The following is an 18,322-nucleotide window of genomic DNA, read 5'->3' as shown; positions in this document are numbered from 1 at the left end:
ACCAGGTTCATTACGGGTGGTTTGAACATCGATGCGCACATATTGAACTCTCTGGAAAGGTTCACCATTTTTCTTCTGATACCAGTGAATGTAATATTTACACTCTGAAGGGAACGTACATTCTATCTTGGCGAGCTTAGTGGTGGGTTTAGTCATTAAGAACTTCTGATGCAGCTGTGCACTGTGCACTGTGGAAAAGGAAAAAAATATGATTTTAACTCAATGATACATATTAATGAATATCTGTATGAACATACAACAGGTTTGGAATAAAAGGTATATAAATAAACTTTGTTTAATGAACGTTTCAGGATGTGAAGCTTACCTGGATAAATTAGAAAAATCATCAACAAGCATAACTGCAGTGAGAGATGCATGGTGATTGTGTGATGTGTAGGAAGCTCTTGAAACTGCACCAGAAGTTACTAATACACGATGAACATCATTAAGAGGAGCTCATCATTCAGCTTACTCCTCCTTCTCTTTATCTGTTACATGTCACTCTTACAGTACACAGCAATCAAACATTCAATAATATTATGCATTGTTCTTTTGACTAGATGTTGTGTGTAAGCTAGCTGTTTTACTAATTTGTCTTATAAAATGTGCCCTGTTTATTGATAGAATAGATCGATAGATAGTATTTATAGAGCCCTTATCGCCCTCTGTGGAGCCCCGGTTTACAGACAAATATACTTCTTACATGTTGCTGCCACTATTGCATTTTAAAAGAGAATAAGTCATTTGCATATTGCTTTAATAACCAAAATGTTTGCAAACAAAAGATGTGCAGGGTTTTCAGTGTTCTCATAAAATACGTTATCCACACTATTATGGACATTATACCTTTGAAGATAAGTATGTATTTAAGAAAGCATCTATTCATGTGCTAGCATGCTGTATACATTGCTCAAACACATTTCCCTTCATTGTTTCTGAGTATTTAGGTACAGCACTGGTATAATGGAATCTCTCACATTAATTAAATAACCGTTGAACCATTGAGAACTTTTCATAGAAATACCACTGCACAACTGTAAGTCCAGGTGCATCCTTACAATAAACATTAAACTGAACTCTCACAGTTATAACAGTATAATAGATAAAACCTTCCTCAGGTTAATTTTGTGTTCCTTTCGGAGTAGCCATATTTATTTAAAGCTTCACCTTTCTTTTCTACTTTAAAATCTAAATAAAGCTTTGCTGGATATGTCAGTGTTCGGTTTGCAATACAGTTTTATTTGTATGGCGCTTTTAACAACGGACATTGTCACAAAGCAGCTTTACAGAAATATGAAATTTCAGAATATATTTTTTAAATTCATACATTTGTCCCTTATGAGGAAGTCAGAGGCGATGGTGGCAATGACAAACTCCCTGAGATTAGTATGGGAAGTCCCCAGTTAGTTAAATGGTGGCCTATTTTTGTGGTCACAGTGCCATTAAGCCCATATAACTGTTTATTAAACTTTATGTATGATGATTATTATTTTTTTTTTTAATTTTGCTTTTCTCAGCATTGAATCGATTACTCTTAATTGAGTAACAGGGTAGAAAGTAACAAAGTTGAGTATTTTAGCATAGAATTATTAAATACACAAACTGTGGTTAACCAGCATCCTTTCTAAAGTCATGATTTGAAGTACTTGCTAATAATTTACTCAGAATTATTTTTTTTAATTAATAAGTTACTTATTAATATCATTGAAAATAAAGAAACAGAATGAGAAAACTTATAGTATTTTCATGTGGGTGATGCAAGTTCCTGGTGAACATGTGACTTGGGAAATATTCCAAATATTTCATAGGGGTGAATGTGTTCAGGTGACAGGATTAAGTGAATGACTGAAACTTTTTTCATAACCTATAATGGATGACTCATGGAAAAGGATGTCCTAAGCAAGCAAGGTTAAGCAGCATCCATTAATGCAAAAAACAAGATACGATTTTTGAAGTATTTCAGGGTAAAGAAAAATACCCTTATTATGCATCTATATTTGTAACCGTAATAACATTTAAGCATGGAATCACCTCCATATAATGTTCCATATTAAGGGGAAGTAAATTCATGCAGGGCATTTTGTTCTAATGCTCATGCTGCTTTGTAAAACCACACACACACACACACACACACACATACACACATACAGAGCAGTTAACAGCTTATCAGCTCAACAAACAGTGAGCTCTATTTCCAGGAAGCACTCTCACCTACACAGTGCATGCAAACTCACCACACATTTGTACCACCACATTTTCTAATCAAGTACCAAATGAGGTTTTGCACTCATAATTAAACTAGTGTACATTAATTACGAGATTGATTGTAGGCTTTTTTTTTTTAATTATTACTTATCCCAAATTTATATGCATCGTACAGTATATTTAAAAGTAGTATTCCATGGGCTACACCTGTTAGTTATGCTTTGTATAGACTATACTATATCACAGGATAAAGCATATTTGTTTTCTTACTGTCATGGAACTCATTTGTATTAACAAAAGACAATTTTAGTTGTCTTTTAAGTATTTAACAGTTTAATGCTAATTAAGTGAAATAGAAATATTTTTGGAGAAAATGACAAGAGTTTAATTTTTCTGTTAAATACAGTTGAATTCTTGAAAAATAAAAGGTCCCTTACAATGGTAGTATGTCTATATTTTAAGACATACAAAATGACCAAATATGATATGACATTTTTTCAGATTTGGCCTTTACAGTTCAGGTGGACAAAAAACTAAGCAAGTTGCAGAGTTTTTGCATAAATATGCTAAATTACAGAGCTTTGATCATTGTTCATAAATGAATTTATGAATGAGCTCTTCTTCCAGAAAATCTTAATATGCTAAATTAGTTCAAATTGAGTCAGTAAGGATGACCATATTTATATTAGTGATTTGTGCTAAGAAATGTAGAAAATTTGAGGCTGAAACAGTTAATGACTTTTTTCCTTTTATTGATCACTATAAAAAAAAAAAAAACCTGAAAACATTTTATTATTACAGAGGACAAAAACTTCATAAGAAGAGCACTAAAGAAACCGAATACCACAGAATATAGTACAGAGCAGAACGAACTAAAATTTCCATTGACCAAGATTTATGCCTGTTATATCTAATAAAGGACCAGAGAAGGATAATGCTGCCACACAAACAGTCCACAGTGGGGTTTTGGTGTTGTTGTTGTTGTTGTTAATTTACTACTGAAACAACATTGGAGCAGCAATTAAAAAATTACAAATATGAACAGAATGAGATTATAACAGATGTTTAACAAACTGGATTACTATAGATTTACTATCTTTTAAAATATTTTTTCAAACGAAATGAAATTGTCAGTAACAAGAATAATGACTCGATCAGCGAGCACTGCCTCCGAGCATCTCCTTGTTAGCAGAATTCCTCTTGTACAGTAAGAAAACGACGGTGCAGAAATACAGCAGGTTTTTCACCAGTAGCATCACATATGTCACGCTGAACAAATACAGACTGTGGCTGAGCTTAAACAAATCTGCACAAGAGACACAAGGTAAAAAACAAAGATAGATTTTATACACTCATTGCAATTCTATGTTAATTTTATAACAAGCATTTAACATTGTTAACAAAGAAATTCAGGCTTTTTTATATTATCTAAATTTCTATTAACCAAACATGGCGATATTCATCATTGATACAGACTGAAATAATATCCCGTCTCTTCTACCCATTTAATTGATATACAGTATCTCACAATAGTGAGTACACCCCTCACATTTTTGTAAATATTTGATTATATCTTTTCATGTGACAACACTGAAGAAATGACACTTTGCTACAGTGTAAAGTAGTGAGTGTACAGCTTGTGTAACAGTGTAAATTTGCTGTCCCCTCAAAATAACTCAACACACAGACATTAATGTCTAAACCGCTGGCAACAAAAGTGAGTACACCCCTAAGTGAAAATGTCAAAATTGGGCCCAATTAGCCATTTTCCCTCCCCAGTGTCATGTGACTTGTTAGTGTTACAAGGTCTCAGGTGTGAATGGGGAGCAGGTGTGTGATAAATTTGGTGTCATCGCTCTCACACTCCCTCATACTGGTCACTGGAAGTTCAACATGGCACCTCATGGCAAAGAACTCTCTGAGGATCTGCAAAAACAGAATTGTTGCTCTACATAAAGATGGCCTAGGCTATAAGAAGATTGCCAAGACCCTGACACTAAGCTGCAGCACGGTGGCCAAGACCATACAGCGGTTTAACAGGACGGATTCCACTCAGAACAGGCCTCGCCATGGTCGACCAAAGAAGTTGAGTGCACGTGCTCAGCGTCATATCCAGAGGTTGTTTTTGGGAAATAGACGTATGAGTGCTGCCAGCATTGCTGCAGAGGTTGAAGGGGTGGGGGGTCAGCCTGTCAGTGCTCAGACCATACGGCGCACACTGCATCAAATTGGTCTGCATGGCTGCTGTCCCAGAAGGAAGCCTCTTCTAAAGATGATGCACAAGAAAGCCCACAAACAGTTTGCTGAAGACAAGCAGACTAAGGACATGGATTACTGGAACCATGTCCTGTGCTCTGATGAGTCCAAAATAACCTAATTTGTTCAGATGGTGTCAAGCATGTGTGGCGGCAACCAAGTGAGGAGTACAAAGACAAGTGTGTCTTGCCTATAGTCAAGCATGGTGGTGGGAGTGTCCTGATCTGGGGCTGCATGAGTGCTGCCGACAATGGGGCGCTACAGTTCATTGAGGGAACCATGAATGCCAAAATGTACTGTGACATACTGAAGCAGAGCACAATCTCCTCCATTCGGAGACTGGCCCGAAGGGCAGTATTCCAGCATGATAACGACCCCAAACACACCTCCAAGACGACCACTGAAAGAAGCTGAGGGTGAAGGTGATGGACTAAACCCTATTGAGCATCTGTGGGGCATCCTCAAACGGAAGGTGGAGGAGCACAAGTTCTCTAACATCCACCAGCTCCGTGATGTCATCATGGAGGAGTGGAAGAGGACTCCAGTGGCAACCTGTGAAGCTCTGGTGAACTCCATGATGCCCAAGAGGGTTAAGGCAGTGCTGGAAAGTAACGGTGGCCACACAAAATATTGACACTTTGAGCCCGATTTGGACATTTTCACTTAGGGGTGTACTCACTTTTGTTGCCAGCGGTTTAGACATTAATGGCTGTGTGTTGAGTTATTTTGAGGGGACAGCAAATTTACACTGTTACACAAGCTGTACACTCACTACTTTACATTGTAGCAAAGTGTCATTTCTTCAGTGTTGTCACATGAAAAGATATAATCAAATATTTACAAAAATGTGAGGGGTGTACTCACTTTTGTGAGATACTGTAGTTCTTAAATGTAAATCATCACATGTAAACTGTCATTTAATCTTATTTATTTATTTATTTATTTACCAGAAATGAGATTTTCCTCTTGTTGTTCTGTTTTTTGTTCTGTGCAGGAGCTTGGTGCAGCAGGTTGCTCATCTAAGGATTGCCAACCAAATATTTTTGTAAAAAGTTCAATATATCATACAAGATCATCCTGATTTTGTCTTTTGTGTCTTTTGTCCTATATCTGTTCAACTGACAATATTCAAGAGAAATTCTATATAATAATGGAAGAATCTTTGAAATACCTTATAAATGAATTCATATCCAAATGTGGATGTATTATAAAAAATTAGCTGTTTGTAAACATAGAAAAAGCTGAAGATAAATGCAGTAATATGGAAGTGTAGGGGAATATTTAAAATTACAATGAAGTATTTCTGGGAAATAGTTTGTTGGATGCATGTAGCACTGTTATGATTAATGAAAGGTCTTGGAAAGTGACAGTAGTTGTAAAAATGTTGTAATGAACAGAGCAGGTGATTTTGTTGTACCTTTTGGAATGGTTTCATGCTCCTCTCCACTTTCATGTTTGACAAAGCACGTGTATTGATATGATGTCACTTTGCTTTGGTCGATAATGAGCATGCTGGTTATTCTGATTTTCTGATCCTGATCATCTCTCTGCTCCAACAGCTCATAATCTCCCTCTGATGCCTGCACTTGTCTTCCATTAGGATCCTTCCACGTGAATTTCACCAAGTCTGGGAACATGCCTTGCGCCTGGCACAGCAGTACACGCGTTCCATTCGCCTCGTTGGACACTGGATACACAGATACTGTTGGCCTCGTCGTTCTTGTGTCTGGTTAAGAGGACAGACATTGATCTTGTAAATAAGCAATCAGTAACCCAGATGAAAACATGCTGAAATTTGTACTTCTTTTTTCATTGGACAAATTTGGCATGCAAAATGTTGAGGAAGGCCTATGCTTTTAATTACAAAAAAAAGTGAAAATATTGAAACTGCTGAATTCAGCATATGATGCACCTTTTCTCTCTTATAAGGTTTGACATGGAAGAACTAAAAACAGACCTGAGAGCATTCCTTCAGTCTGAATTATACTTTAAATCCATGGTCTTTGACTGAGATTTTTTTTGAGGCCAGAAGATTGTGGTGGTCATCCGAATGAAAATTTGATTCTGCTACCAGCAAGAAATTTTAATCTTTGTCCTGGTTTTGTCCATCATTTCCGAAGTTCAGGAGGTCAGTTTTCCTGCCACGCTGCTCCTGCTCCAGTTCGTCACAACCCCTTGATCACTATTTACACTTGTGTCTTGTGTATATGTATAAAATATTCCTTATTTTCCTAATGTATCCTAGTGATGTTACTTTGGAGTCTTTTCATGGACTCCCAAGTTTCATAGAGTGCTCTAGTGTGCATGTTCCTAAGCTGGATGTTGGATTTGTCTGCATTACCCAGGCCTGTCTGTGTTCTATTCCTTGTTATAAAAGAAGAATGGTGGATACTTGATTATACATGAATAAAAAAAGCTTGAATAAATACCGTGTATGTTTGTGTCTATTCATCCCAACTCCACATCCACAGAGTAAAATTGTTAAACCATAGGTGCAAGGGTGGAAAATACTTGAGCAAGTCTACTTTGGCACTATACTTAGTAAGTAATTTTTATTTATTTATTAGTTTAATTTTATTTATTTATTTATTTACTGGGGGGGGGGGGATTTATACTTTACTTGTTGAAATTGAATACTTGTAGCCAATTGAATAGTGAATATGTCATTGTAGCCAATTACTATGCTATATATCAACAGAATGGGCTCAGCTTAGCATCTAGTCATTTTAGTTTAACACCCAATCAGGTTAAACACTGTATAAAACACTATCAAAAATCATAATTCAATATGTAATTTGCAGTGACGTTCTCATGCTACACAATGTAGTTAATGCTATAGCAATTTGTGTGTGTCTGAAGATGGATAAGTAACTGGAATGCGGCGTGGAACATGAATATGTTTTACTATGCTGGAATAAGCAAAGACTCAAGTAAAATGAAGCATCTTCTTTCGTTCCATAGAAGGCATGAACTCTAATTCATCTCATTTGAAAAAGCATGCTGAGGTTTTGCTAATTTGCTAACATAATGTCTATATTTAGCCCGTTGATGTTTGTGAGTTATACATTTATAAGTTAACTTGTTTTCTTTCTAAATGCCAGGTTAGACTAGCATCCATTTCAGCGGCTCACACAAACTGGCTAGGCAGCAAAGTCAAATTCTAGCGAATGCTAAATATTGTTATCATGTTATTTTACATGATATTTTATTTCTAATAAATTCATTAGCAACCTATGCAATGCTAGTCAAGCATGCATGACCAGTAAAAATACTAGCAAAATGTTTGAAGGATGTTTTCAGGCAGCAAGCTTCCTAGTTACTTTAAAACAAAAATCATCCTCTACCAGTTTTAGATAAGTAATAAATGTTAATTTTCACAAGAAAATGTCAGTAACATAATTTCATCAGTTACAAACTTACTTTTTAATATTTAAGTACATTTTAAAGTAGCAACTTTTTTGACTTGCTCTTAAGTACATTTTTGGCTTGATACAAGATTTTGCCACATTATCTATACTTTCATAAAATATAATTTATTTATTATACTTAGTCCCATTAACCCTTTTAAATAATTGTCTCCATATTTTGCCTTTTTCTTTTCATTTTTTTAGAACATTATAAAAGAGAATCTTATGGTATTATATAAAATCACATTCAGTTTTTTACAACATTGTTTGATATACAAAAAATATTTCTTAATGATTTTATTTACATTTTCTTTGATAATTTCCATGGTGCCATATTGGTTTGAGAGTTCAGCATGTGTCACCTGATATTAAAATTCTACTTTAAAATAGGCAAGAAAGACCACATAAAATCCCATACAACTCAGAAAAGCAAAATACCGTGGGAAGACACTTAGCTTAGTTAGGTAACTAAATGTCTAATAGTTTTTTTATGTTAACATTAGATTGATCAGCAATATAAACTTTTCATAAAGTCAATAATTTTCACCAAGGAAAATCAAGAAAATTATCTACATATAGATTGTGAAATTACATTTGTAACAGCATATGGCAGTATATAAAGGTCACTTCTTGGACCAGAAAAAAAATAGGCTTACCATTATTTTATTTTATTTTATTATTTTTACTCATAATCAAACTAGCAGTGTTAGAAACCTGAATGAATTTGGAGACAGAAAGAGAGAGTGTAGAAGACTTTAGATCAAAGAATTTCCATTTCATATAACTACTGTCATTTTTCTGCCCAATTTTTAAAAATAATTTCAGAAACAATTATACACAGTTGACAGACAATGGAAAAAGACATTCTTCCTACCTGTTACATAAAGTCTTGTCCCTGAGCCGAAGACTTTCACTCCACACAGTGTGACATTCAGTCATAAAAACATGTGCACTGATCTTCATGGAGCCAGATCCAGCATAGATGCAGATCCTTTAGTGTCAATATCCATAAAGAATTTATTCTGGCAGAAAACAAGTGATCAACTTTGAATTCCAGCTTTACTCATAAAGTCATTAATCCAGAGTATGAAAATAATAGAAATGAAATGAAAATAAGTCCTTTGCTGTTAACATGACTTCTTTTTTATGTTAACTGAAATTCATACCAGAGAATGCTGAGGGGTGTGAGATGCCTTGCATTTCCTTTTTTTTTTTTTTTTTTTATAAATATTAACACTATGCTTTATATGTGTTCTTCTCAGATGTGTCTCACTAAGCAAAGGGCTGTCATAAACCAGCTTAAGGTGGGAGACATGAAAGGTGGGATAGATGCGCAGGGACCTGGGGAGTTTGAGTTTGACGGCAGTGGGTTTGCTAATGCTAATCAATACAAGGATGGAGGGTTTTGTCCTTCTTCGCCACGAAGAAGAAGCCTGCTCCCCAGGGGAAGAGGAGGGTTGGATGATACCGGCAGCAAGGGAGTTGTGAATGTATTCCAGTGGCTCTATAAGGTTATAGATGTTATCAGCTTGCACAAGAGTTTAATAAGTTTTATTTGAGGTTTGACACCCACAATTTTAAAAATGTAGTTTTGAAGCAGAAAATTATCATGTCTGACAGTGGTCTTACTCACTTTGGTGAAAGTGATGTGGTTAGTATGTTTAAACACTCCAGAGCAAGGAAAAGTCCTGGCCCTGAAAATATAAGTAGTCGCCTGCTTATCTCTTTTGCATAGCAACTAGGCCCTATATGTTGTTATATCTTCCAGCTGTCCCTTCTACAGTTTTTCCAGTACCCAAACATAGCCATCCCCAAACACTAAATGATTTTAGGCTTGTTGCCCTGACTTCCTTAGTCATGAAGTGTAACAAAAGTGAAAAAGTGAAAGTGAAAAAAAGAGCTCCTCATGAAACAGAAAATCTCCTTGACCCATTACAGTTTGCTTATAGGACTAGGACCCCACATTTTAGTAGACAAGCTCTTAAATTTTGGCTTTGACTTTAGTATAGTGGGCTGGATTCTTGATTTTTTAACTGATAGAGTAAAGGTGAATGAATGATTGTCTGAAGAGATGTCATAATCCACAGTGTCTCCTCAGGGGTGTGTTCTCTCACCACTTCTCTATATTCTTTACACTGACAATTGTCACAGTCAACATGATAACAAACATATTTTAAAATTTGCAGGTGATACTGCTATTTTCAGTCTGCTCCTCAGAGTACTACTATTAAGGGGCAGGTGGTTGAAGTTGTAGAATCATACAAGTACCTTGGTAGCCTGATTGGCAATAAGTTGATTTTTAACTTTTACACAGAGATGCTTTATAAAAAGGGTCAGCAATGACTATTTTGCCTACATAAAATGTCAACATTTTATGTTGATAAGACCTTGATGACCCGATTTTTATTTTTTTTTTTTTACAAATCCTACATTGAGTCTGTATTAACATTTTTTGTAATATGCTGGTATGGCAATCTCAGTGTCAAGGCAAAAATTGCTTTGTCTAAAATAGTGAAGGTCAGCAGTAAAATCCTAGGTGCCCAGCAAAGGAATCTCACTGATTTTTTTCAGTGTTCTACCTTCTGGCTCCTGGTTTCGATTCCCCCCTGTAAAGAGCAATAGATATTAATTTATTCCTACTGCCGTTTCCCTTATTAATTCCGGTAAGGGGGATGGTTTAGGTTAGCTTTGTTAGTATAATAGTGATGTTTTTCCTCTTAATGATGTTAATATTACATTGTCTTGTTTGTATGTATGTCTTGCCATAAAACCAATTGCCACTTGGGGACAAATAACGTGGAAGTGAAGTGAAGATACCAGAATATAAAAAAATCTAAATACATTTGGTGCAATAGAGTTACTGTTGTGGTTGTGTACCATCTGGGTTTTTGTACAGACTGTGAATATTTAAAGTCACTGTGGCATCTGTCTCCCAGCTGGCGCAGTAATAAACTGCTGAGTGACTTTTCTTCAGGTTTGCTATCTTTAGATCAAAATTATCTGACTGTGTCCTCACATCGAAATCATTTGCTTCATGGTGGTTATCACGAATAACTGGGCTATTTTTTTTGACATATAGGATCCTTGTGAGAGCTTCACCATCTTTCTTTTGGTACCAGTGGACATAATCTGTTGTTAATCCCGTTACTTTGCAGCTGATATACACACTTTTGCCCTCTCCTTTTGTCATGGAAAGATCCTTTTGCTCCAGTGTCACTCCCAGAACAGCTTCTGTAATCAAAATTAATCCATAAAACAGCCATTCTTGTATTATGTGTTAAATTTTTTTTTTACTCTTACATTCTCTTTTTATATTTTTAATGTTGTGATCTGATACTTACCTGTGAGCAAAGAGAAGAGAACAGTATATATGCCTATAGACATTTTTATTTTGTTTCAGTTCAACACTTTTTATTGCACCTTTTGCATTAATGCTAGTTTAGAACATGAGTCTTTCCTTTATAAAGTAATGATGTCATTTCCTGGGGTGGGGATTGGCCACTTTGTCAGCGAGCACTAACACAATATCAACAAGAATGCAAGACATTCACTATCACTGTGGTAGCTTGACTCCCAGCTGGCACAGTAATAAACCGCTGAGTGACTTTTCTTCAATTTTGCTATCATTACATCATAATTACCAGACTTTTCCCTCACATCAAAGTCCTTTGCTTAAGGATAGTTAGTATCTTGAACAGGTGGGCTATCTTTTTTGACATATAGGATCCTTGTGAGAGCTTTGTCGTCCTTTTTTTGGTACCAGTGTAAATAAGTGGTGGACAAATCGTTCACTTTGCAACAGTTCTGTCCACTTCTTTTGTCATGGAGAGATCTTTTTGTCTGAGTTTCACAACCAGACAAATTTATACAACAGCGATTCTAGTATTTTGTTGTCTTTTCTTGTTTCTATATTTCATTCATATTTTAATTAGTCTAATATGATTCTTACCTGTGACCAAAAGGAAGAGAACAGCATTTATGGCTATAAACATTTTGATTGGGATGTACAAATAAATTAATAATAACAATAATAATAATAATAATAATAATAATAATAATAATAATAATGATGATGATAATAAACTGTGCTCTTATTTTAGCACACTGTATTGCACCCGGTTTTGCATTAATGCTAGTTTAGAATACGAGTCTTTCATTTATAAAGTAATGATGTCATTTCCTGGGGTGTCAGCTAGTATTAACCCAGACTTGTATTTTGTAACGCAGGTGTATTTGTTATTTTGTCATGTATTGGATTTAGTACGGTGGCCGAGAAGTGCAAAACAAAACACAAATATGAAAACAAAATAACAATTCTGAAAACAAAACAACAAATTATAAACACATTAACAAATCCGACAAAGCGGAAAAGGTATGTATATTTTGTTAATGAATTACTTACCACTGATTGGACGACACATCTGTCAATCAAGTTATACAGGAAGTACAACAGGCTGCGCCAGTACTGGAAAGTCATGAGTGATGAGTCATGTGCATGAGTTAATATGTTTCGTCCGTACTGTGGTTAAGATAAAAATGTAACAAATCTACGTCGTGTCCTCTGATCTGTCTGCTGTGGGTTAAGTTCTTGCAGCAGCCACATAACATCATCACGTTTTTCACGCAAATTGTTTCTGCTGAAGCACTAACCGCATGAACCAGCCGAATAACTGTGCTGGTCCACACAGCTCTGCTCTTATAGCATTCCTTACTTCATTTAATGGAAATCATTTTTCCTCTAAACAGACCTGCATCCTTTAGGTGTGTTTTTAAAGCGCGCAAGCTAATCTTTATGTCTTGGTATATTAACAGGACATACAAAATCACAGCATGTGAATGTTCATCAAAGTAGTGCTTAATAAATTCCATTTTATCATTTCTTGCCAATATAAACTTTTATTTTCTAACATTTTGAAGTTTCTCTATGGACAAAAATGGTTTAAAGTAAACACAAGAGTCCACTAATGTACAAGAAACAAAAGGTGTTTCGAATTTCTTGCTTCCTGTATATATTGATTGACAGATTGACAAAGGTAAACAGGGCAATGGTAAAATACGACAACTGTTTGCCTGTTGGCCTGGGGTTGGATCTGAACTGTGGTGGCCACCCTGTCAGCCTCTGGCTCCCTCTCATAGTACGCGATGAATGGTGAAACAGGTTTGTCCGACAGGCTGGTCCTCTCCCAAAAAAACTTTAAGGCCGGGGTGAATTCAGAACTCCCGAACACCGTTATTGATAGTCACACTAACTGAGATAGGCTATATAGTCCACTGGATCCTGTGAGCCAGGACAACACCTGACACTGCTTCTCATCAGATTTGAGGTCCTCCAGGCTAGCAAAATATAGCTGGCTTTGTAACAGAAAAATTTGCAGATAAACTGAAAAACCATCATACAGATCCGAGGGATTCATAAAAGTCCATTGGGGAAAAAGGACAGAATTAAATGCTGGTACAAACATCCCAACGTGATGCTCTCTTCACTTTCCTGCTGCATCCATGGTGTAGGCGAAGTATTCTGTCATGTAATGGATTTAGGAAGATGAATGTAAATGCAGTTAAAGCTTTTATTTAAGAGACTATGCCAAATCAAAAGACAATATACATGGTCATAAAAAGGCAATAATAATGCGAAAACATGTGCAAAATGGAGACATTATTCTGAACAAAGGGGTTGGGCGAGTCCTCTTTCGAGTCTCACCTAGCTACTTCATCAGCAAGTGGATTACCATGGGCCTGTTCTGTGTTAGAGGAGTCAATAGCAAGCCTGTCAGGAAAGAGCGAAGCTTCTAAAAATCCAGAGACGAGCGTTGTATACAATATGGGTATACCTTCAGTGGCACAAAAACCATGAGCATACCATATATTACCATATCATGCCATATCATGTGCGACACCAAAAGCATAATGTGAATCAGTGTAAATAGTAACAGTCTTAACCTTTAAGAGATAACAATCACGGGCATGAGCAACGAGTTCCGCAGCCTGAGCAGAATTAAAGGGGACAGAGTGAGCCACATGAACAATATTTGGTAAAACAGAGGAGACACATATAAATGATGAGTCATTAGGTTTAGAACACGATCCATTGACGTATACCTTGTTTCCTGCCTCCAGGGGATGCTGTGACATATCAGAGTGGAGTGATGAGGAGCTCCAACCAACCAAGCTTTAGGTGCGGGCTCCTCCGAGTAGGCATGTAGAAGTCTGTGGAGCAAGACTGCAGGGCTGTTAGCAGTGGTTACAGATTTAATGGTGAGGTTGTGTGTGGCACAAAGGATAGCTTCATATCCCTTTCTACGCTGAGCAGGCATGTGCTGTGTACATTATGACACAAGCTAGAGACCATCAGAATTGAAACACAGACATCATGCCTGTAGGATGCCTATGTCTAGGCTACTTTAGATTGAGCTAAGATCGTCAAATGAAGATCTCCAGGAACAGGGTTGGTGACGACTAGGCTATCTTTTTCTGAATCTGACACCACAGAATGTGCATTGCATTGCTATGTGAGTGGATGCCTTATATCTGAGAAGAATTCCATGGTGAGGAATCCTGTTGAATATGGCAATTCCCTACTCTCAATCTTACATATTCCAAACATGTTCCACATGTTTCTACTCATTTGGCCAAGCTGAAGCTGTGCTAAATTTAAGTTCCTAAAAATAAAATATATGCATCTGCCAAAGCAGCATCTGTGTAGGAAGCATATGCCTATTCTAGATTCTCGGCTTTCAACATAAAAACACCTGTGTAATAAACAAGTGTAGGAAAGCATTATGCCCTAACTGAATTTGGAAGAACCTGAGCTGACACACCATTACACTACGTTAGCATTGGCTCTGTGGTGCAAGGACTAATGTGTTGGACTTCTAGGCTTAGCATTGGAGCTATTCAAAGGTTGTTGGTTCAAGTTCCACAAGAGTCATTTGCTTTCATGTGGTTGTTTTTTCTCCGTAGGACGCCTATGTCTAGGCTACTTTAGATGGAGCTAAGTTCTTCAAAGGAAGATGTCCAGGAACAATGCTGGTGGCCACTGGTCTAGGCTATCTTTTTCTGAACCTGACCCCACAGAATGTGCATTGCATATCTGGTTGAGTAGATGCCTTAATATGTCATCTAAGTCTGCATGCCATTAAATCTTAGAGTCAGCATTCAGTTTAGGAAGGCTTATTCTAAGGTGGGTGGTGCTGTGGCTTAGTTGGTTAAAGTGCCTGTTTAGTAAACAGGAGATCCTGGGTTCAAGCCCCAGCAGCGCCTGCTGCAGGTCTCTTTTCTTGTTGCAAGAGCCATGCCTACTATCCCTTTGTTACAGGCAAGATAAAACACCAGCAAGCCTAGATTGGTTGAGCCAGAGCTATTTGCTTTCAGACATGTGTTGCAGCATGTAGAGTCTGTGCTATCAACAGTAAATCTCCTGTTTATTAAACAAGTACAGGAAAGCACAATGCCTTCCCTGAATTTGGAAGAAACTAAGATGAAACACCATAGCAGCACAGTATCTTTGGCTCTGTGGCGCAATGGATAGCGTGTTGGACTTCTAGGCTCAGTGGTGGAGCAATTCAAAGGTTGTGGGTTCGAGTCCCACCAGAGTCATTTGCTTTCGTGTGTGTTGCTTGTTGGATTTTTCTGTGTAGGACACCTATGTCTAGGCTACTTTAGATGGAGCTCTGATTGTTATTCAGGATAGATAAGGCATGATGAGATGTGTGCAATGTGAGTGGGTGTGAAAGAACCAGTTTTTCAGTGTCAATGACCATGAGAGCAGATGCAGCAATAGCCTTTAATCAGGCAGGCATACCTTGTACTACAGGTTCTAAAGATTTGGAAAGATATGCTACCAGGCGATAGCTACCAACATGTTCCTGGGCCAGGACCCCCGCTGCAGTGCTTCCATCCTTGGAAATATACAGGTGGAATGGAGATGAGTAGTCTGGGATTCCCAGAGCCAGGGCTGAGCTTAATGCCTGATAACAGAATGAGTTTTAGAGTCCATTTAAAGAGTTTACTCTACAAGATAAAAAGAGAAGAATAAGAACCAAGAGAGAGAGTGAGGGTGAAAGGCAGGGTGATTAGGAATGCTCAAAACAGCACATGCCATGAACGCAAAACAACTTGGTTCCGGTACATTATGACACAAGCTAGAGACCATCAGAATTGAAACACAGACATCATGCCTGAAATTTATCAGTAGATATACATCTTGACCTATGTTTGTGGTTTATCATAGGTTGAGGATCCTAGCAAGCCTCAAATCAGTGGTAGGAGCAGCATTCAGGCACAAACAACATATATGCATCTGTCAGAGCAGCATCTGCGTAGGATGCCTAAGTCTAGGCTACTTTAGATTGAGCTAAGATCGTCAAATGAAGATCTCCAGGAACAGGGTTGGTGATGACTAGGCTATCTTTTTCTGAATCTGACACCACAGAATGTGCATTGCATGGCTAGGTGAGTGGATGCCTTATATCTGAGAAGAATTCCATGGTGAGGAATCCTGTTGAATATGGCAATTCCCTACTCTCAATCTTAGATATTCCAAACATGTTCCACATGTTTCTATTCATTTGGCCAAAATGAAGCTGAAGCTGTGCTAAATTTAAGTTCCTAAAAATAACATATATGCATCTGCCAAAGCAGCATCTGTGTAGGAAGCATATGCCTATTCTAGATTCTCGGCTTTCAACATAAAAACACCTGTGTAATAAACAAGTGTAGGAAAGCATTATGCCCTAACTGAATTTGGAAGAACCTGAGATGAAACACCATTACACTATGTTAGCATTGGCTCTGTGGTGCAGGGACTAGTGTGTTGGACTTCTAGGCTTAGCATTGGAGCTATTCAAAGGTTGTTGGTTCAAGTTCCACAAGAGTCATTTGCTTTCATGTGGTTGTTTTTTTCTCCGTAGGACGCCTATGTCTAGGCTACTTTAGATGGAGCTAAGTTCTTCAAAGGAAGATGTCCAGGAACAATGCTGGTGGCCACTGGTCTAGGCTATCTTTTTCTGAACCTGACCCCACAGAATGTGCATTGCATATCTGGTTGAGTAGATGCCTTAATATGTCATCTAAGTCTGCATGCCATTAAATCTTAGCTTGACTAAGAGTCAACATTCAGTTTAGGAAGGTTTATTCCAAGGTGGGTGGTGCTGTGGCTTAGTTGGTTAAAGTGCCTGTCTAGTAAACAGGAGATCCTGGGTTCAAATCCCAGCAGCGCCTGCTACAGGTCTCTTTTCTTGTTGCAAGAGCCATGCCTACTATCCCTTTGTTACAGGCAAGATAAAACACTAGCAAGCCTAGATTGGTTGAGCCAGAGCTATTTGCTTTCAGACATGTGTTGCAGCATGTAGAGTCTGTGCTATCAACAGTAAAACTCCTGTTTATTAAACAAGTACAGGAAAGTGCAATGCCTTCCCTGAATTTGGAAGAAACTGAGATGAAACACCATAGCAGTATGATATCTTTGGCTCTGTGGTGCAATGGATAGCACGTTGGACTTCTAGGCTTAGTGTTGGAGCAATTCAAAGGTTGTGGGTTCGAGTCCCACCAGAGTCATTTGCTTTAATGTGGATGTTGCTTGTTAAATTCTTCTGTGTAGGACGCCTATGTCTAGGCTACTTTAGACGGAGCTAAATTATTCAAAGGAAGATCTCCAGGAACAATGCTGGTGGCCACTGGTCTAGGTCTTTTTCTGTACCTGACACCACAGAATGTGCATTGCATATTTGGTTGAGTAGATGCCTTAATATGTCATCTAAGTCTGCATGCCATTGGAGTAAATCTTGACTTGACTAAGAGTCAACTTCAGTTTAGAAAGACTTGGCTGTTCAAGTCTTTGGTGTGGCGGCTTAGTTGGTTAAAGTGCTTGCTTTGCAAACAGGCGATCCTGGGTTCAGATTCCAGCAGTGCCTGATGCAGGTCTCTTTTCTTGTTGCAAGAGCCATATCTTCCATCCCTGTTTTACAGGCAAGATGAAACACCAGCAAGCCTAGATTGGTTGAGCCAGAGCTATTTTCTTTCAGACATGTGTTTCATGTAGATTCTGTGCTATCAACCGGAAAACACATGTTTAATAAACAAGAATAATGCCCTCCCTGAATTTGGAAGAACTAACTTACCCTGAACCTTCAAGCCACCATATCTGCCAGAGTTGTTGACTCGTTAAGCCTGACTTTTCACAAACTGATCAACTTGCACTCTTCTATAGTTGTTTCACTTTAACGGAATTACCTCCTTATATGTTTGCTAATCCTCAGGTACAAGAATGCTGCAAGAAACTGTGTCCACTCTAACTGCCTAGGCCCAATTGGTAGGAAGAAGACTGTGAGTGTGCATCTGTGCAATTCCAAAAGCTAGCCTTCACTCACCACATACATCAGTTAGACTTGGGCACCCATGACCATGTCACCGATTCAACGGTTGTCCTTCCTTACACCACTTATGGTAGGTACTAA

The 18,322-nt window shown here is 37.7% G+C and overlaps 4 non-coding genes across 4 annotated transcripts; all 4 read left to right on the top strand.

Moving 5' to 3' along the window:
• Positions 1-15,054: 15,054 nt before the first annotated feature.
• Positions 15,055-15,128, top strand: trnat-agu (transfer RNA threonine (anticodon AGU)). Its single transcript has one exon. It is a non-coding gene; the product is annotated as a tRNA-Thr (tRNA).
• Positions 15,129-15,374: 246 nt separating this feature from the next.
• On the top strand, positions 15,375-15,464 carry trnar-ucu (transfer RNA arginine (anticodon UCU)). The gene is given in 2 exon segments: positions 15,375-15,411; positions 15,429-15,464. It is a non-coding gene; the product is annotated as a tRNA-Arg (tRNA).
• A 1,549-nt stretch (positions 15,465-17,013) lies between these two features.
• On the top strand, positions 17,014-17,087 carry trnat-agu (transfer RNA threonine (anticodon AGU)). Its single transcript has one exon. It is a non-coding gene; the product is annotated as a tRNA-Thr (tRNA).
• Positions 17,088-17,333: 246 nt separating this feature from the next.
• trnar-ucu (transfer RNA arginine (anticodon UCU)) lies at positions 17,334-17,423 on the top strand. The gene is given in 2 exon segments: positions 17,334-17,370; positions 17,388-17,423. It is a non-coding gene; the product is annotated as a tRNA-Arg (tRNA).
• The last annotated feature ends 899 nt before the right edge of the window (positions 17,424-18,322 follow it).

The sequence above is a fragment of the Ictalurus furcatus genome, chromosome 7 (assembly GCF_023375685.1).
Source record: "Ictalurus furcatus strain D&B chromosome 7, Billie_1.0, whole genome shotgun sequence".
Taxonomy (NCBI): domain Eukaryota; kingdom Metazoa; phylum Chordata; class Actinopteri; order Siluriformes; family Ictaluridae; genus Ictalurus; species Ictalurus furcatus.
The sequence above is the reverse complement of the archived record's forward strand: the minus strand, read 5'-3'. Positions and strand labels throughout refer to the sequence as shown.